The sequence below is a fragment of the Oryctolagus cuniculus genome, chromosome 13, assembly GCF_964237555.1.
Source record: "Oryctolagus cuniculus chromosome 13, mOryCun1.1, whole genome shotgun sequence".
In the NCBI taxonomy this organism is placed as follows: domain Eukaryota; kingdom Metazoa; phylum Chordata; class Mammalia; order Lagomorpha; family Leporidae; genus Oryctolagus; species Oryctolagus cuniculus.
In genome coordinates, this window is record NC_091444.1 from 17,336,868 (window position 1) to 17,354,298 (window position 17,431).

Below are 17,431 nucleotides of genomic sequence, written 5' to 3' on the forward strand. Positions count from 1 at the left end.
GAGGAGCAGTGCGCGTGTGTCACGGTGATCCGGACACTAGTCTGGGGCCAGACCACGCCCGGGCACAGTGGAGAAGAAGGGATGGCAGCAGTGGCGGGCTGCCCGCGCTGAAGGCTGACCTGCGGACTTGTCCTTTTCCAGGGACGTGACCCAGTGGAGAAGACCTCAGGCCCTGCCGGATGGGTCATGCTGTCCATCTGTGCAGTATTTGGAAAAGTTCAGAGCGACCTGAAGACTGTGGATGATGGAAATGTTTTTAGATTCTTTTTTTTTTTTCCTAGGGGGACCTGGCAGGCAGTGGGGGGTGGGGAGGCTGGGCAGGGAGGAGTTTTCTTGAGTTTCAAAAGGGCTTATTTCTGATGTCAATGCCTCTTCCTCTAAGAAGCGGTATATATATATGTGTGTGTGTGTGTATGTGTGTGTGTGTATGTGTGTGTGCCATGTGTGCATGTGTGTGTGTAGGGCTGCCTGGACACGTAACCACTCCAAGAGCCAGGCAAGCTATGCCCCTGCAGCTCAGCTCACGGCCGTCCAAGGTCCTGCAGGCCTGCTGCCCACCACTGCCCAGTGCCCGGCAGGAGGGGAGAGGAGCTGGGGCTGGGGCTGGGGCTGGGGCTGGGCCTGGGCCTGGGGCTGGGGCTTGCCGCCTCCCCAAGAGGCTACTTTGCAGGGTGGAGGCCGGCCCGGCTCCTGTATCTCATGGGAAGATCTCAGCAGTCTCAGGAGGCCTGGGGCGGGCGCGGGGCGGGGCCCAGGGAGGCCGGGACCATCGTGTTGTCTCTGCGCGGTGAGGACGGCCCTGGGAGCCGGAGCCAGCAAGATGGGGCTCACCGGTGCCGCGTGGGCGAGGCTGGTAGGGGGCTTGGAGTCCTGATGCTGCGGGGGAAAAAGAAGTTCCAGGTGGTGCTGAAAGCCAAAGAGCCGTTCAGGGAACGGCCAGGGCAACAGGCCGGGGCTGGGCATCCTACCCACCCCGGCTTCCGGTGCGGGGAGCGCACGAGGCTGTCCTGAACCCGATGCTGCATCCGGGGGCACTTGACTAGACCAGGGAAGGCAGCATCTCTCCGTGCGTCCCAGCCGGGGACGCCCCACTGCCCTGCTCCCCAGCCAGCCTGCCTGCCTTGCAGCTGCGCAGTAGCAGGAGGGCTCCCAGGGGAGCCTCCCAGGAAACCCGTTGGGAGCCCTCTCAGCGTCCTTGCCCCAGCCCCCACCCGCCGTGGCACAGGCCCAGGTCCCTCTGCACTCGGACATGGGCTGCTGCTGGCTCCTCCTCGGCCTCTGCCTCCGCCTCCCGACTGCACTCAGCCCAGGCCAGGCCACTTCCCACCCCAGCAGTCAGCCTGGAAGACGGCTTCGTGGACTCAGGAGGACTGGGAAGGGGCGGGGCACCTGGCAGGTGCAGCCTTGTCCTCTGGTGCTGAGCCTGGGCCTCACACGACCACATTCCACACCCAGAACACGACGGTCCGATCTGCAGACAAATGAGAGGGGACACAGACTCTGTTCCCACCCTGGCCCTGGGCTCTCCCAGGCTTGAGACAAACCCAGCAATTGGCCACCAGCAGCTTCTCCAGGTGACACAGACCCCACACCTCTTGGGCGAGGATACCACTGCCAGTCCACCTCTGCACCTGGCTGACAGGCAGGGGCTCAAATGACCCAGGCTGGGTGCGGGGAGGGCCGGGGCAGGAAGGCCTGGGCTGCCGCGAGGAATCTTGGGGCTTCCCAATAGCCTGTCCTCCCCGCCACTTTGTGTTTGCATGAGAGCCTGTGCCAGCCCAGCCCAGCTTCCCTGTATGTTATACCATGTATTTGCTTTTTTGGAAATATAGGAAATCAATAAATTGCTAGCGTTGTCTTGAATTTTTTCAAGCAGTGGATTATTTGGGGGTGCTTTTGAGCAATGAGAGGACTACTCACTTCCAGGATCTGCTCTCCCCGGCCCTGACCCAAGCGAGGACTGAGAACGCCCCCTGGGGACAGAGCGACGGCACCATTCTTCAGTCTGCTCCACGCTCACCCACCCAAGCAACCCCCCCCCAAGCCCCCCCAGCTCTGCGGCATCAGGAGTGCTGTTGTTATTTGACGAGAAAAGCATAGGGAAGGAACAGCTGATCCCACGGTCACGCAGTTTGTAAAGGCAAAACCACCCCAAGCTCAAACCCACCCAGCTGGGCTATCTGGAGGAAAGAGAACTTCGAGGGTGAAGTTCAAGGGTGAAGTTCCAGGCGCTCGGGTCTGTGGGTTCACGTCAGGTGCTAAAGGTCCACAAAAAGGAAGGATGCCACGGGCCCCAGCCTCAACACCCAGGGGACCTGCCAGGACACGGAGCGAATTCCCGGGGGTGGTACAGACCCAACGGCTGTGGCCACCGAGAGTCGGGGGCACCTGGTGTGCAGGTGGGCTGTCTCGGGAAGGGCTGAGGGGAGTTTTCCTGGCCTGGGATGGTGCTGCCTGGCAAGGCCCCTGCTACAGATGGCCAGGAAAGGACAGTGGCAGGTGGTGGCCCAAGCCACTAGATGTAAGGGGACTTCACGGGAAGTTCATGGGAAAATGGAATTAAAAGAAGTTTTGGTGCAAAATTTAAAAAATATTGAAATCTATGCATACCAGAGATTCTTCAAAAAGTTCGGGGAAGTTGCAATATGAAAACACGATGCATAGCTGTCAATTATTTTTTGCATCAAAATAAATGTATCCTTTAATCCTCTGGTTTTTTTTAAAGATTTATTTATTTATTTGAAAGTTAAGAGTTACACAGAGAGAGAAGGAGAGGCAGAGAGAGATGTCGTCCATCTGCTAGTTCACTCTGCAGTTGGCCGCAATGGCCAGGCCGGAGCTGCACTGATCCAAAGGCAGGAGCCAGGAGCTTCCTCCAGGTCTCCCACGCAGGTGCAGGGACCCAAGGACTTGAGCCATCTGCTGCTGCTTTCCCAGGCCACAGCAGCGAGCTGGATCAGAAGTGGAGCAGCCAGGTCTCAAACCGGCGCCCTTATGGGATGCCGGCACTGCAGGTGGCAGCTTTACCCACTATGCCACAGCGCGGGTCCCTAATTCCCTGTTTTCACAAATGTTTTGAGGTTCCCTTGCACACAAGGCCTGGGGTGCATGAAAAACACACACTGGCTCCACGATGTGGGGTCAAATGTCAAATCCAAACTCCACAAGCGTTCAGCACCCAGCACCCTCCTCACACCCCTTCCTGCCTCTGTCCCCTCCCTGGCATCCAGCGTCCCGACTTCTAACACCACGTGTTAATTTGGCCTGTTCCAAAACCTTACATAAAGCAGCCTGGGCCTGGCGTCGGGAACGCACCAGCGTGTTCCCAGGCCTCCCTGCTGTTTGTCCGGCTGTTGTGTAACTTCGCCATCATTGTTACTCACATCTGCCAGCAACCTGAAGATTCAGTCTCACTTTGCCAGAATTCCCATGTAGGGCGTGATTGCTGGGAAATTATAACCACTGGTAAAAGAAACCGGATTTGGTGTGGGATGTGGGTGTGTGTCATGTGTAGGAGTGACAAAGGGCTACAGAGATGTTCCCGCAGCCACCCCTGGCCCACAGCAGGCAGGCCCCTCTGGCCCCTGGGGGCAGTGGCTCGTGGGATGGGGGTTGGGTCCAGCAGCAGGTGTTCAGGCCACCCTGGGAGGCACCAGAGCAGCTGGGAGCCTTCAGATCCCTGTGCCCAGGCCGCCTTGGTCTCTCTGTCCCTGAATCTCAAAGCTGTCCCCTCCCGTCGCCTTTGCAAGGAACCGGGCCCAGGGCTGTATCCCCCAAGGAGACAGAGCGTGGTGCCTTCAGTCCCACAGTGACATTGGAGACGGAAGTAGACATGATAACACCTTCCATTGTCAAAGCCTTAGGGTGCTCGTTTTCTGGTTAGATCTTAACCTCTTTCTAATTTGTTAAACTCCAATTTGTAGGTGGGGAACTGAGACACCCAAGAGAGAAAGCGGCCGCCCAGGTTCACGTAGTGAGTTTGGGCAGAACCCAGCCTGTGTCTCAGGCCTCCCGTGCACCAGCCCCAATGCATTCGAAGCGCCACCATGGAGGTGACACCGAGCATAATCAGGTCTGCAGGGAACCAAAACCCTGGCACCTCAGGGTACCAGGAGACGGCACCTCTGGGTGTGCAGACACGCTGACAAATAAACAAATTCTGATTCACGCGCTGTCAGATACCAGAAGCCACTGTGTGGGTTAGCAGTCCGGGGTCCGCTGGTCTGGTGGGTTAGAACATGGGGATGGGGTGGACTTTTGGAGCAGCTCTAAGTCACCCCTTGGGGTACCTTCAGCCTCTACCAAGGGTGCCTGGTTCGAGTCCTGGCCACTCCGCTCAGATCCATCTTCCGGCCTGGGAGGCAGCGGCAATGGCTGAAGTTCTCAGGTCTCTGCAACCCACATAGGGGACCTGGACTGAGACTTTGGTGTGGCCCAGTGCCAGCCGTTTTGGGCATTTGGGGAGTAATGAATGGAGGGAAGATCTCTCTCCATCTGTCTCTCTGCCTTTCAAATAGATAATCTTAGATAGGAAGTTAGAAATCAGCCTGTGTGTATGAGAGGGGCCCACATCTGCAGAAGCTCACCGTGGAAGCAGCCCAGGATTTTACTCTTCAGAGTCCTGCCCGGACCCCAGTAACTTTCCAGGTGGTCTCGGGCCTCCCCCCAAGGAAAGCTCCCCAGGAGAATCCTCTCTGCTCAGCACAGATAGGTTACCTGGCCCGAAAACATCGAGCAATGAGACTTTACCTCCCTCCTCCAAGGCAGGTGCCCTAGGGGAGGCTGCTCTGCCCAGTGCCAGCTGGGCCTCCCTGTCTGATGGCACCGAATAGTGAAACCTTGGGAGGAATTTTCCCTAATTCACACTCTGCAAACCCTTTGTCCTGGAGGAGGAGGAGGAGGAGGAGGAGGAGGAGAAGGAGAGGAAGGAGAAACAGCGGGGAGAACTGAACCCTTACCCTATAAGCCCCAGTCTGAACACAGACTGCACACTCAGCACTCAGCTCTCCGCTGAGCCGCCCGCCTGGCTGCCAGGTGTGTTCTCTCTGTTTAACCGTGTGACCTCGCTTTCCCCAGTCTGAGTGACTGGACACCCTCTCTCTCTCTGATTCTGTCCCAGCTGGATGCCTTACCCCATTAAACCTTGCTACCTTGCTCACCACCGCTCTCTGTCTCTCGTCTGAATTCTACCTTGCGCGAAGACAAGAACCTACACCACCCATCTCCGCTAACATTTTTTTTTCTAATTTTAAGATTTATTTCTTTATTTATTTTGAAAGTCAGAATTGCAGAGAGGGAAAGACAGGGAGAGAGAGAGCTCGTCCATCTGCTGCTTCACTCTCCAGATGGCCATAATGGCCAATGCTGGGTCAGGCTGAAGCCAGGAGCCAGGAGCTTCATTTGGGTCTCCCACGTGGGTGCACGGACCCAAGCACTTGGGCCATCTTCTGCTGCTTTCCCAGGCCATCAGCAGGGAGCCAGATCAGAAGTGGAGCAACTGGGACATGAAGAGACCAAAGTCAAAGAGACCAAAGCCACAAGCCACCCACACACACACAGGAAGTCCTCACGATGCAACGTGCTGTTCTAAACTCCTTAGATGTCCATCAAAGCCTCTCACGACTGGTGATTAGCTGTAGAGAAAGCACATCAGCATTTCCCGTTAGCTCTGTCTCTGGGGGCCTGTCCACACACTGCTGCTCACCCCCACCACCACCCCCACCGCCTATGCCTCGTGCAGAAAGGGGCTGCACCCAGGTCCCCAGGGCCAGTGACCCACAGTGGCCTGCGTGTGTTGTTCTGGGTCCTCTTGGGTGCACACACTGCACTTGGGGGTCTGAGGTTTCCCCGGGGGACAGGAGCAGACCTCAGGGAGAGCGGCCAGCAGCAGTGGTGGACACAGACACGCCAGAGCCGACCTCTTCCTCTGGAAGGTGCCCATTCTCACCCTCTCCAGCCCCGGAGTCCTTAGCTCTCTGACGCTTTTCTCTTCTTGCTGAAGACTCAAAGCCCCACCTGGTCTGTTTCCCTGCAGTCTTGAGAGTTTCCTCTGCCACTTCTTGTGTGGGGGGTCAAGAAGCAATGAGTTCTTTTGCTTACATTTGTCCTTAAATGCTTTTATCTTCACCTTCCTTCTTCCAGGACACTGTCTCTGGATATGCGACTCTGCTGAGTCACATGTCTATGTATAAAAAACTTCAAAAGCTGCCGTTTCGCTGTCTTTGCTCTGCAGGGTCTCCGGGAAGAACCCAGTGGTGCTTCTCATTCTTGCTCTCATCTCTGTCTGCTTTGGAGACGTTTTCCTTTGTCTTCAACCAGAACGCACACAGTGTGGTCTTTGCGTGTGTCTTGCTGAACTTCTTGGGCCTACACACTAGGTCTTTCGCCGTGGTGGAGGACTTTGGGGCGCTGTGTTGTCAATCATGTTTATGTCCCATTTTGTTCCTTCTCTCTTCTCGGGGCTCCAATTACCTGTGTGTTGGACCCTTTGATATCGTCCCGCAGACCATGGAGTGCCTGTTTTTGCTCTGTCTTCCGCAGTGTAGTTCATCTCTGTTGATTGATCTTCAGGTTCCCTGACTTTCCTCTGTCGTTGTAAATGCACTCATGGCCCTTTTACCAGGTGAACTTTAATGTTACATTTTTCAGTTTTACATTTCCCATTGAGTTCTATTTAACAATCTGTGTAACTGACAATCCACCTACAGTCCCAGAGGAGGAGTAGTGGTGACCGTGACTTTGAAGGCACACGGGTCAGCACAGGCCCGCATCCCCACCAACCACGCTTGGCTACTACGCAGGCGCCGGTTTAGAACAAAAGCGGAACATTTACCCGGGGCTTTTCCCCAGGCCGGTGAACTGAGGCTGGAGAGCAGCAAGGGAGTTACGGTTATGGAGGGAGGGTTATAGAAGGACCATGCGCTTCGGCTGACTAAGGAAGAAGAGGCTGTGGGGGGTGGGAGATGATCAGAATTGAGGTGAGAGAAGGAATACTTGGAGGAGCTGCAAGTCGGAAAGGAACAGTCGAAGAGTGCCTGAAATAGGGAGCAGGGTCCACCTGTGATGGCCACACAGAGGACAGCAGCAGAGTGGTGGGCAGGGTGACCTCCAAGTAATGAACACAACCCAAGGACAGGCGGGCATGTGAGAATGGACAGAGAAAGGTGCCACACGTCACCTCTGGGGTTCTAGTAGGCTCCATTCCTATGGACAAAAGCCCCCAGCAGGTGGGCATGCCACCTCCCAGAAAGGCAGCCAGGGGTCTGCAGGGGGCTTGTGCAGGGGCCACCGTGGCATCCTCAACACACCAGCCGGCCTGGAGAGGTCGGGATGGAGTGAAAGACGCAGGTGCAAGAGAGGAGAAGGCAGGAGTCACGGGGTCTGGGCCATTGCCAGAGATCCGGGACACTGGGTCTGCCCCCTGCTGTTCATTCAGGGGAAACTGAGGCTCGGGGGGAGGGGTAACTCACACAGCCAGCCCAGACTCCACCACGGCTGTCCCTCTGTCCCTCAGGGCTTCCTCCCAGCTTCCCCTCCCTCCCTTCTTTGTTCCTGGATCCACAAAGTTCAAAGGCAGCCTGAGACTCCTGTGCTTTGGTTTGTTTACTTTTGAGAAACAAAAGGCAAAGATTAACACAGTCGCCAGCCCTCTGGTCTGTCAGCCAAGCCCCAGACTCCAGCCTCAGACACCACTCACTCAACACTAAGTCCTGGCCGCTCTCAAAGGTCACCCCTCTCAGAGCCGCGGCCACCCTCACGCTGGCCCCTGCCATTGCCAGGGCCTCCCAGCTGCCTCCCCGGCCACGAGGGGGTGCCACCACCAGACGGCTCTTCCCAAAGCGTGCCCATCGTCTCCTACATCTGCCTGCCTGCACGGCCAGTTCCCAGCGTTCTGCAGCTGGAATTCTTCGGCCGTCACCCCAGGCCCTCCCGGGCGGTACCCCCAGTCTCTCTGGGGCGGCTCCCTGTCCGCCCTCATCGTCTCCTGCTCCTTCTCGTTCACCGCCCGGGCCCCGCCCGCAGCAGGCATCTCCCCAGACGCGAGGTGCCCGTCTAATCCCACTGGCTCTGCCTGTCAAGCCCCGATGATCCTCTGAGGGCCGACTCACATGCCGTTCCCTCCGTGGGATCTGCGTGCTTTCGCCCTGCGGAGGCCCCAGGCGTGCCCAGGCCTGTGTGCGTGTCTGTGCCCCTCTGTGGGACGCGCTCATCTCCGTGTCCTTTCTCAGCACCAGCACAGTGGCCGGCACACAGCGTGCAGGGAACTGAACTCCACTCCAGTGTGGATTCTAGAATCTCACCCCTGCCCCCAGGCGAAGGTCCACAGCCTTCTGGGGCCACCAAGCGGTGCCTGGAGCCCCTCTGGGAGAAGAAAGCTCAACTCTGTCAGTCACCTCCCTGATCCTGCCCCAACTTCCGGGTCCCATGGGAACAGCTGGTCTCCGGCCCTTGTCTCTACTCATGGGGGTGTCCTGTGCAAACTTCCTGGCTCTCACGAAGACGTTTCGGGTCTCAGCGTTCTCACGTCCAGGCCAAAGATTCCCAGCATCCTCACCTGTTGCTCGGGGGCGTGGTTTGGGTGCCTCTCCCAGCCTCGGTCACCCAGATCTGGACACATCTCAGATTGCCACCGTCCCTCTTAGGAACCCTAGATCTGCATGGGGCCAGGGACTGTGGGCTGAGGAGTGGCTCACACAACGGAGCTGGCCCCTCTCAGACCCGGGGCCCCCTGAGATCTCTGAGCTCCCCCATTCCTTAGAAACCCAAGGGGAGGTCTCTGGACCACAGGGACCCCCAGCTGTGCCTGCAGTCTGCTGGAGGAGCCATGAATAAGGAGCCGGGACTCTGGGCATGGAGAGGCTGGGATTTGGGAACTGGATTCCCCAGGACGGGGGGGCGCCCGTTCAGGACACAGGTGCACCCCGGTACTTCTGTCTGGGGTGGCTGTGGCAGGAGGCAGCCACCAGAGTGACTCTCAACAGAGATTCCAGCCTTGCCGCAGAGCATGCGGGCAGTGCAGGAAAACCTGCCGGCTTCTCTGAAGTTCTGAGCTGACCCTGGTGACCCTCATGGCACCTGTGCTCCTCCCCAACCCATCAGGGTCCCCAGGATCTCAGCAAACCCCAAGCCTCAGCCTCTGCCTGCCCGGCTTCCTGGCCAGGGCTGGGAGCCCACGGCATGGCAGCAACGCCCAGTTCCCACACCTGCCCCGCCCAGCCTCCTCTGCCACCGGGAGCCCTGCAGGAGCAGGCGCTGAGGGAGCCGGTGAGTCAGGCTGTGGGAACCAGCCCTGCCAGTCCCAGCCTCTGTCCAAGCACAGCGTCAGCAGAAACCCAGGCAGGGCTGGGTCAGAAAACCCCACGGCCGTCACACCCTCCAGGCGCTTCCGGCCCGGAGCCCTGGCCGTGGAGAAGCCCTCCCCCGCTCCCTCCCTCCCTCCCTACCTGCCCTCTACGGGGTGACGGGGCCCATGGAGGTGTCTCTCCCTGCCCACAGGGGCACCAACTCCAGGACCAAGCGGGTGGGCTTGAAAGAACCAATAGCACAGGCCACTCAAAGCTAAAGCAAAGCCAGTCGGTGCACGGGGGGGGGGGGGGGGTCGCCAAGAGTGACCGTGAGGACAACCGCCCCTCAGACCCTGGGTCAGGTGACACCGCCTGTTTCATGCCAGTCCCTGCCTGTAAAGCATTGGGGAATGGGCACCCAATCTTCCCAGAACCACCAGCCTCAACTTCTCTCCCTGGAAAACGGGCACCAGGGGTCCCTCCGTAATCAAAGAGCCTCGCATAAAAATCTTAGCCGTTGAGGTTGTGTACACATGTGTGCGTGCATGGACATGTGTGCATGCGGGCACGTGTGTGCGTGTGTGTGCACACGTATGCATGTGCATATGCACGCGGGGAAGGGAATTAGATTCTCAGTCCCCAAGGTCATTTCCACGGGGTGCCCTTAGGTGCTAAGTGACAGGAGCTCTCGGAAGCTCCAGGCAGGATGAAGGTAAACAACTCCTTTTGTTTGCTCTTGGTTCTCAGAAGTTTTAATGGGCCGCCGTGTGTCCTGGCAGGGACGGGCAGCCCCTCGCAGTCGTCTCTCAGCACAGAACACCTTTCCCAAGGCACAGAACTTCTGCAGCCCTGGTGGGCAGCCACGCTCCGCTGCTGGTCTCTCCTAAAGGAAATTCTTTACTGGAGCCCGGGCCAGGCTTGTCCGGCCGGGAGCCCTCTGTCGCTGCTGACTCTGTCCCTCCCACTCTCTGCAACTCTGGCTTTCCAGTAAATAAAACAAATATCTTTTAAAGATTTATTTATTTGAGAGGCAGAATTACAGAGAGAGGTCTTCCATCCACTGGCTCACTCCCCAAGTCGCCACAACGGCAGAGCCCAGCCGATCCGAAGCCAGGGACCAGGAACTTCTTCCAGGTCTCCCGCATGGGTGCAGGGGCCCAAGCACTTGGGTCATCTTCTCCTGCTTTCCCAGGCCTTGGCAGAGAGCTGGATCGGAAGTGGAACAGCCAGGACTCGAACTGGTGCCCATATGGGATGCCAGCGCCACAGATGGGAGCTTAGCCTACTATACCACAGTGCCAGCCCCCAAACAAATATTTTTAAAATGATGATAATTCTCAGATAGATCCAGGGGTGGGGGAGGCAGGGCATGAGTCCTGTGAAAATGGCCTCTAAGACAGGGACGGCCAGCAGGGAAGGTCAGGAGGAAGCAGAGCTGGGCTGCGGGGAATATGTGAGGGGGAAGGCGATCAGGGTGCATTTTCATGGCCCAGAGACAAGGAAGCAGCAGGAGGAGTCCAGGGGCAAAGTTTGACATGGGCTGGGAGGCAGTGGCCAGGGCTGGGAGGTGGACACCCCGGCGGAGCAGCTGCAGAAGCAATGGTCCCCGTTCAGGGCCTGGAGACCCTGTACAGGGGCCGTGGGGGCACCTGGGGCTCCCCCAGGAGAGGCTTCTCCATCCTGGTGTGGAGTGGGTGTCACCAGCTCATTCCTGGGCTCCCAGGGCACAGCTGGACAGCTGATTCACCCTGCCAGGCCCATTTTCCCGCAAACTGTGGGTCCCAGGCCTGGTAGAAGGAAGGGGCAGGGTGGCCGGCGCCGTGGCTCAACAGGCTAATCCTCCGCCTAGCGGTGCCAGCACACCAGGTTCTAGTCCCGGTCGGGGCGCCGGATTCTGTCCCGGTTGCCCCTCTTCCAGGCCAGCTCTCTGCTGTGGCCTGGGTGTGCAGTGGAGGATGGCCCAAGTGCTTGGGCCCTGCACCCACATGGGAGACCAGGAGAAGCACCTGGCTCCTGCCTTCGGATCAACGCGGTGCGCCAGCCACAGCGGCCATTGGAGGGTGAACCAACAGCAAAAGGAGGACTTTCTCTCTGTCTCTCTCACTGTCCACTCTGCCTGTCAAAAAAAAAAAAAAAAAAAAAAGGAAGGAAGGGGCAGGGCCCAGCCAAGGCCCAGCCAAGACCCACCCTGTGCCTCGGGCCTGGGAAGAAGGGAAACCCAAACTGGGGACACTGTGGGGAGGTAGGAGGGCAGGGTGAGCCCCACAGGGAGGGGGAAAGAACAGGTAGGTGTACTGAGGGCAGGGACTCCCCCCACCTCCGAAACCCACCAAGATGGCCGCCGCTGGTCCCGTGCTCCAGCCACGCGCCAGGCTCGGACTGGGGCATGTCCCTTTCCATAAGCTAACGTAATCCTGATGCGGCCGCTGCCAATACATGCCCACCTCCCAGGTGAGCCGACTGAGACACGCCACTTGGCCAGGGCACTCGGAGCTGGGAGGGGACCCAGGGAGCCAGTGTCCTCAGACCCCCTCCAGAAGCAGTGACTTCCTCCCACCCCCACCAAGCAGGACACAGGGAGGGGCTCATGGCTCGGACAGCAGGACCACCCTGGTCGGCCCTGCCCCTCGCTCATGCAAACCTCATTGAGGGCACAGCAGTTCGGGCGCTCCAGGAACCCCTCAGGTGGCCAAGCCCCCACTGCCCCAGGCTGCACCCCCGGTCTCTCCCCTCCCCTTTCTGAGCAGCGAGATGTCTCCAGGTCCTTTCAGGAATCCTGCCCAGGTGGGACCTGGTCAGTAAGAGCCTCCCTGGGATAAGCAGTTGTGCGTCCATTCATTCACTCCTGAGTGCCGCTGCGCGCCCAGTGCACAGAGCCCAGGTCTCCAGGCCTCGCAGAGAGACACACAAAGGCACGACGAGTGGAGAGAACTGCGAGTATGGAAAGGACCGAACAAAACACGGGCGGGCGGAAGGCCGGGGGCTCTCGTTAGCCCCCGGGGGAGCTGAGAAGGACCAAAGTTTGGTCCTCCCAGGCGCTGCTACCGGCCCCCCTGTCACTTCCGATTCTGGCCAGGGTCACCAGGTCCATGTCAAACCCTCGGTCTCCCATTCAGGGCTCTGCCTGCCTCCTTCTCCCGCCCAGCCCTGAGCGGGCTTGGACCAAGCAGGGAGCCGGGCGGGCTCCATCTGCTCCTGGCCCCTTGTCCACGCTGCCCACGTCCTGGCCACGGTGCGGTCCCCTGTGCAGATGCTACAGCTCCTCTGGCTCGGGACCTGGACGCGCCAGGGGCCATGAGGGACCCCACGAGGCCTGGAAGGGACTTTAGAGCTGGGGTCAGCTCTAGCCAGCAGCCCCCACACCAACTTCAGCCCAATTCCATCATCGATGCTTCCTTCAGGTCCCTGCTGACCCCACCAGGCCCCTCTTAAAGCCCCCACAGCCAAGTCCCCAGCTGCCTTCTCTTGCCCCATTTGAGGGAGGCAATAGCCATGCTGAACCTTCCAGAAGCTGCAGGGACGCCTCACTGGTCTGTGCCCTCCAGCCAAAGCCCACGCCCACCATGGCTGGGTGGGCCTGGGGATTACGAGGATCCTGGCTGTGGGGTTCCGGGAGGAGCCAGGCCTTCCCTCACTGGTCCATCCCCTGGCTTCCCACCTGTGAATCCCTCACTCACCACGATGCCATCGGCCACGAGGTGAAGCAGATGGGGGCTCTCACCAGTGCCCAGGCCATGCGGCGTGGACCCCCACTCTCCAAGACTCTGAGCTGAAGAAGCCTCTCTCCTTGATAAGGTGCCCAGCTCTGGGTAGTGTGCTACGTAGTGGACAACCGACTTAGTCCCACCATGCCGTGGACCCCGGCGGACCACCCCCCCGGTCTCTTCTCAGGCTTAGGGGTGCACACACCGTGGTGCAGCTGTGTGCTGTGCTGCACAGGCCCTGGGCTTCAATGCCAGAGTCGTGTGGCTGGGACTCAGGGGCCCCGGGGAGCCTGGTGCAGCCTAAAGCAATGTTACAGAAAACGGAGGCCTCTGTTTGCAGCACAGGAGTATGCAGGAGCTGATGCCGGCATGCAGGTGAGCCACCCCCCCACCTTGAGCACATGGTGCAGGTGAGCCGCCCCACTGAGAGCAGGGTGTAGGGGAGCCACCCGCACCTGAGCACACGGTGCAGGTAGCCACCCCCGAGCGCCCCGCCAGCCCAGCTGGGGTTATCGTGCTGTGTGTTTTGGCCGCGGGACTTGTGTGACGAGCCCCGTGTCCTGGAGCGAGCCCCTCCCCCCGTGCCCAGTCTTTCCCACCAGCTCTGACTTAGAGCAGGTTGGGTCCAGCTGTGCCAGCCCTTGGGGCCTGCAGCCCTCGGCTCCAGGGGAGGGGCACAGCCCTAGCCCGAGGCCTGGGTGTGAGGGTGGTGCTGAAGGGACCAGCGTGAGGTGGGGGCGAGGAGGGGCCCGGCTGCACACGGAAAACTAGCACAAGCCAGGAAGTGCTCTCTACCTGTCCCAAGTATGCCGCTTTCCCCAACACCCCGCCAACCCCTTCCTCCCCGGCAACTCCTCCACCAGGCCTCACCATCACCACGGCAACAGCCCCCTCGGCCATACTGCTCCTAAGTGATCTTCTGCCAACCTGAATCAGCGAGTCCGCCCCTCACTTTCACCTCCCTGTGATGGGGCTGGTGTTGTGGAGCAACAGGTTAAGCCCCACCTGCGAGGCCGGCTCCCCACATCAGTGCCGATGTGAGTGCTTGGCCACTTTGCTTCCAATCCAGCTTCCGGCTGATGCACCATGGCTTGTAATGCTGCCTTCCTGTACGGACACCAGTTCGAGTCCCCGCTGCTCCACTTCTGTTCCAGCTCCCTGTTGGGGAAGCAGAAGAAGTTGGCCCCAAGTGCTTAGGGTCCTGCAGAACCCAGAAGAAGAGACCCAGAAGAAGCTCCTGGCTCCTGGCTGCAGCCTGGCTCAGCTCCAGCTGTTGCAGCCATTTGAGGAGTCAACCCCTGGATGGGAGACCTCTCTCTCTCTCTCTCTCTCTCTCTCTCTCTCTCTCTCTCTCTGTTGTTCTACCTTTCAAATATATAAATAAAGCTTTTTTCAAAAAAGAAAATATAAAAATATTTGCTGGCTAAAATACAAAGCAATTTCTCAAAGACAGGCTATTTTTAAAGATTTATGTGTTTATTTGAAAGTGAGAGTTACAGAGAGAAAGGGAGAGAGACAGAGAGAGGATGAAACCTTCCATCCCCTGGTTTTCTCCCCCGATGGCCACAACAGCTGGGGTTGGGCCAGGCCCAAGCCAGGAGCTTCATCCGGGCCTCGCACGCAGGTGCAGGGGCCCAAGCACTGGGGCCATTTTCCACTGCTTTCCTAGGCACATTAGCAGGGAGCTGGATCCGAAGTGGAGCAAGCAGGACAAGAACCGATACCCAGAGAACATGCTGGTGCCGCAGGTGGCGGCTTCACCCCCTACGCCACAGCGCTGGCCCCGAAGACAGGCTTTTCTTTGCATTAGATACCAACTTAAGTAAGTGGAAAGTGTACCAGACACAAAATTTTTAAACCATAATCAAAATGATCTAGATCCTGCCTTGTAACTTACATGGGCCTCGTGTAAAATAAGCCTCACTGGGCAGTACATGTAGAGTGCACAGTAAGCTGCCTTGCACACAACAGGCGCCTAATGTGTGCAGGCTGATAGCATCGCGTGCCTTAGCATCTCCTGGCAGAGTCCCCGCTCACCACCACATGTAGAGTGCACAGTAAGCTGCCTTGCACACAACAGGCGCCTAATGTGTGCAGGCTGATAGCATCGCGTGCCTTAGCATCTCCTGGCAGAGTCCCCGCTCACCACCACCCCTGGGCCTGAGCAGGTGGCCACGGTGGCGAGAGGGGTCCCTGGGTCGAGTCCTCGCCTCCAGGCAGCAGTGATGCGGCTTCTCCCGTTTCCTCACCCAGCTGCACCCATGCCCTGGGACCCGGCAGGGCCGGGCGGGCAGGGAGGGGCTCGGGGCGAGTCCTCCCCTGCTGCTTTCCACAAGCCCAGCACAATCCCAGTAGGAGCGCCGCCTGGGAACGCCCGGCCCTCGCTTTCCTGAAGAGCGGCCGCAGCCCTGCCCAGTCTCCACGCGGGCTCGCCCGGGGCCCCTGCACAGGGAAACCTGCTTTGGGACTGGGGCGTGGTGAGGCGAGGCTGAGCTCGGGGCTGCAAGGTGTCCTCAGCTGAGAACATCCTGTGTTCCGGGAGTTGCTGGGGTGGGGGCCGAGAGGCCGGCGTGAGCGGGCGGGGCTGAGGCTGCTGGGGAGGGAGGACCGGGCCAGACACCCAGCCCTGGCTCCTGGGAACCCAAGAGGGCAAGGGTCCTTGGGGTGGGGTCCCCCGGGGGCTTCCTGGAGGAAGCCGCGTGAGCTCAGGATGGGCCTGGCAGGCCTCCTGGAGAAAGAGCAAGGCCCTGGGGCTGGGGAGAAGCTGGATGGGCAGAAAGGGAAGGAGGGCATTCGAGGGGCGCGGGCGCATACGGACATTTGGGGGAAACAGCAGAAGCACCTCTGGTTGGAAAGGAAGTTGGAGGGGGACTGGGGAGAGACCCCGGCAGCCCAGCCACCTCCAATAGCGGCCGATGAACCGGCTGGTGCTCAGACACCAGACTCTGCCCACCCTGGGGCTCACCGCTGTCCCTGCAGACGCGGCCAGGGGTCCCCCACTCTGCGGCTGCCAGGAGCGGGCTGTGGCTACCCCCACGAGAACGGGGCACCTCGCTGTGCTCCTGCACCCTGGGCAAAGGCCCCGCGGCTTCCCCCAGGCCGGCTCCCTGTGTGCTGTCAGGCTGGTGGGCAGGGCCAGGAGCAGCAGCAGCAGCTGAGCCCCCGCCGCCAGCTCACGGGCTCGGGCCCCGCAGTCTGGGATGCTCCTCAGTCCGCAAGCTCGCGTGCTGAGTGCCAAAGCCCTGCCTCCCTTCCCAGCCTGGCACTCACGGGACGATGGCCTCAGTGTCCACATCTGCAGCCTGGGGGTGTGAGCAGGGACCGTGGGGGGCACAGGTGGGATTTGCAGAGCCCAGGGCCCCACATGGGGTGCTCGAGGAAACTTGTGAGGGCTGTGTGTGAGGGGAGACGGGGCGGCTTCCCCCCATGGCACACTGCCCCCACTTCACGCTCAGCCTTCCTCGTGGAGGGCACGAGAGCTGGGACTTCACACACACAGGCAAAGTGCCCATGGCCACACAGGCCACTCACTTGCCCTCTCCTTGGGGGGTGGCACAGGACAGGGCCACCTCCCCGGCTCCACTTGGGGTAAATGCTCCTTGCTGGGCTCCCACCTCTGGTGACCCAAGGTGTCCCTCTCAGGGTGACAGGGAGGGGGCAGGTGTTGCCATTTGTGACACTGGCACCCCACTATTAGAGACCCAGTTCTAGTTCCAGCTACCCCCCTGGATCTCCAGGGACCTCCATGGTGCCCTCTCGGGCACGTGACCCCAGCTGCTGCTCCCCACCAACTGCAAGGCACTCACGGGGGGCCCTGTCCCCACCGGAAGACGCTTGGGTTCTGCTGGTCCCTGTGGCTCTTCAAGTACACCTGCCGCTCCCTTCCCACCCGACTCCCTCCTCCTCACCCCTCCACGGAGGCCCCCGCACCTGCTGAGGCCAGCACCTGCCGCCGCCCTGGCTGCCCCTCTGTCCAGCGGGGCCAGGCGCTCAGAGCACAGACATGCGCTCCCTGCACTGCAAGGCCCTGGGAAGCCAAGACCCAGGGGCCCGGCTCCCGTGGGCGGGTACGAGTGGGGAACTGGGAGACAGCACTGCGGGCAGGGGGCACAGCCGAGGAGAGGCCTGGAAGGGCCCCTGTTGGATCCACCCTAGACAGCAACTGCATGAGGCGCCCTCCTGAGTCCCGAGTCCCGGCTCCTGGGTCTGAACCCCTAGGGGACAGGCAGGTCCCAGGACGGGGAAACCAAGGCATGCGTCCCAGCCCACACCCCTCAGCGGCTGGGGCCTGAAAGCTGCCCATCGAAACCGGGGCGTCTTCCCCCTGCCTGTCCGTCAGACGCCTGGCTCTTCATGTCCTGGCCAGGGGCAGAAAGAAACAGGAACCCTGCAAAGAGGGCCCATTGTTCCCCCGTGGGTGACTCAGGCCGGGAACGCTCCGTC

At 59.9% G+C, this 17,431-nt stretch overlaps 1 protein-coding gene across 2 annotated transcripts in view; it reads left to right on the plus strand.

The window, feature by feature from the left end:
- Window positions 1–1,863, plus strand: part of PKP1 (plakophilin 1) — a 36,849-nt gene extending 34,986 nt beyond the window's left edge. For both annotated transcript variants that reach the window (XM_051821107.2, XM_070054931.1), the window contains one exon: window positions 142–1,863. The gene's annotated coding sequence lies outside the window, so the exon portion shown is untranslated. The remainder of the gene's footprint in view (window positions 1–141) is intronic.
- The last annotated feature ends 15,568 nt before the right edge of the window (window positions 1,864–17,431 follow it).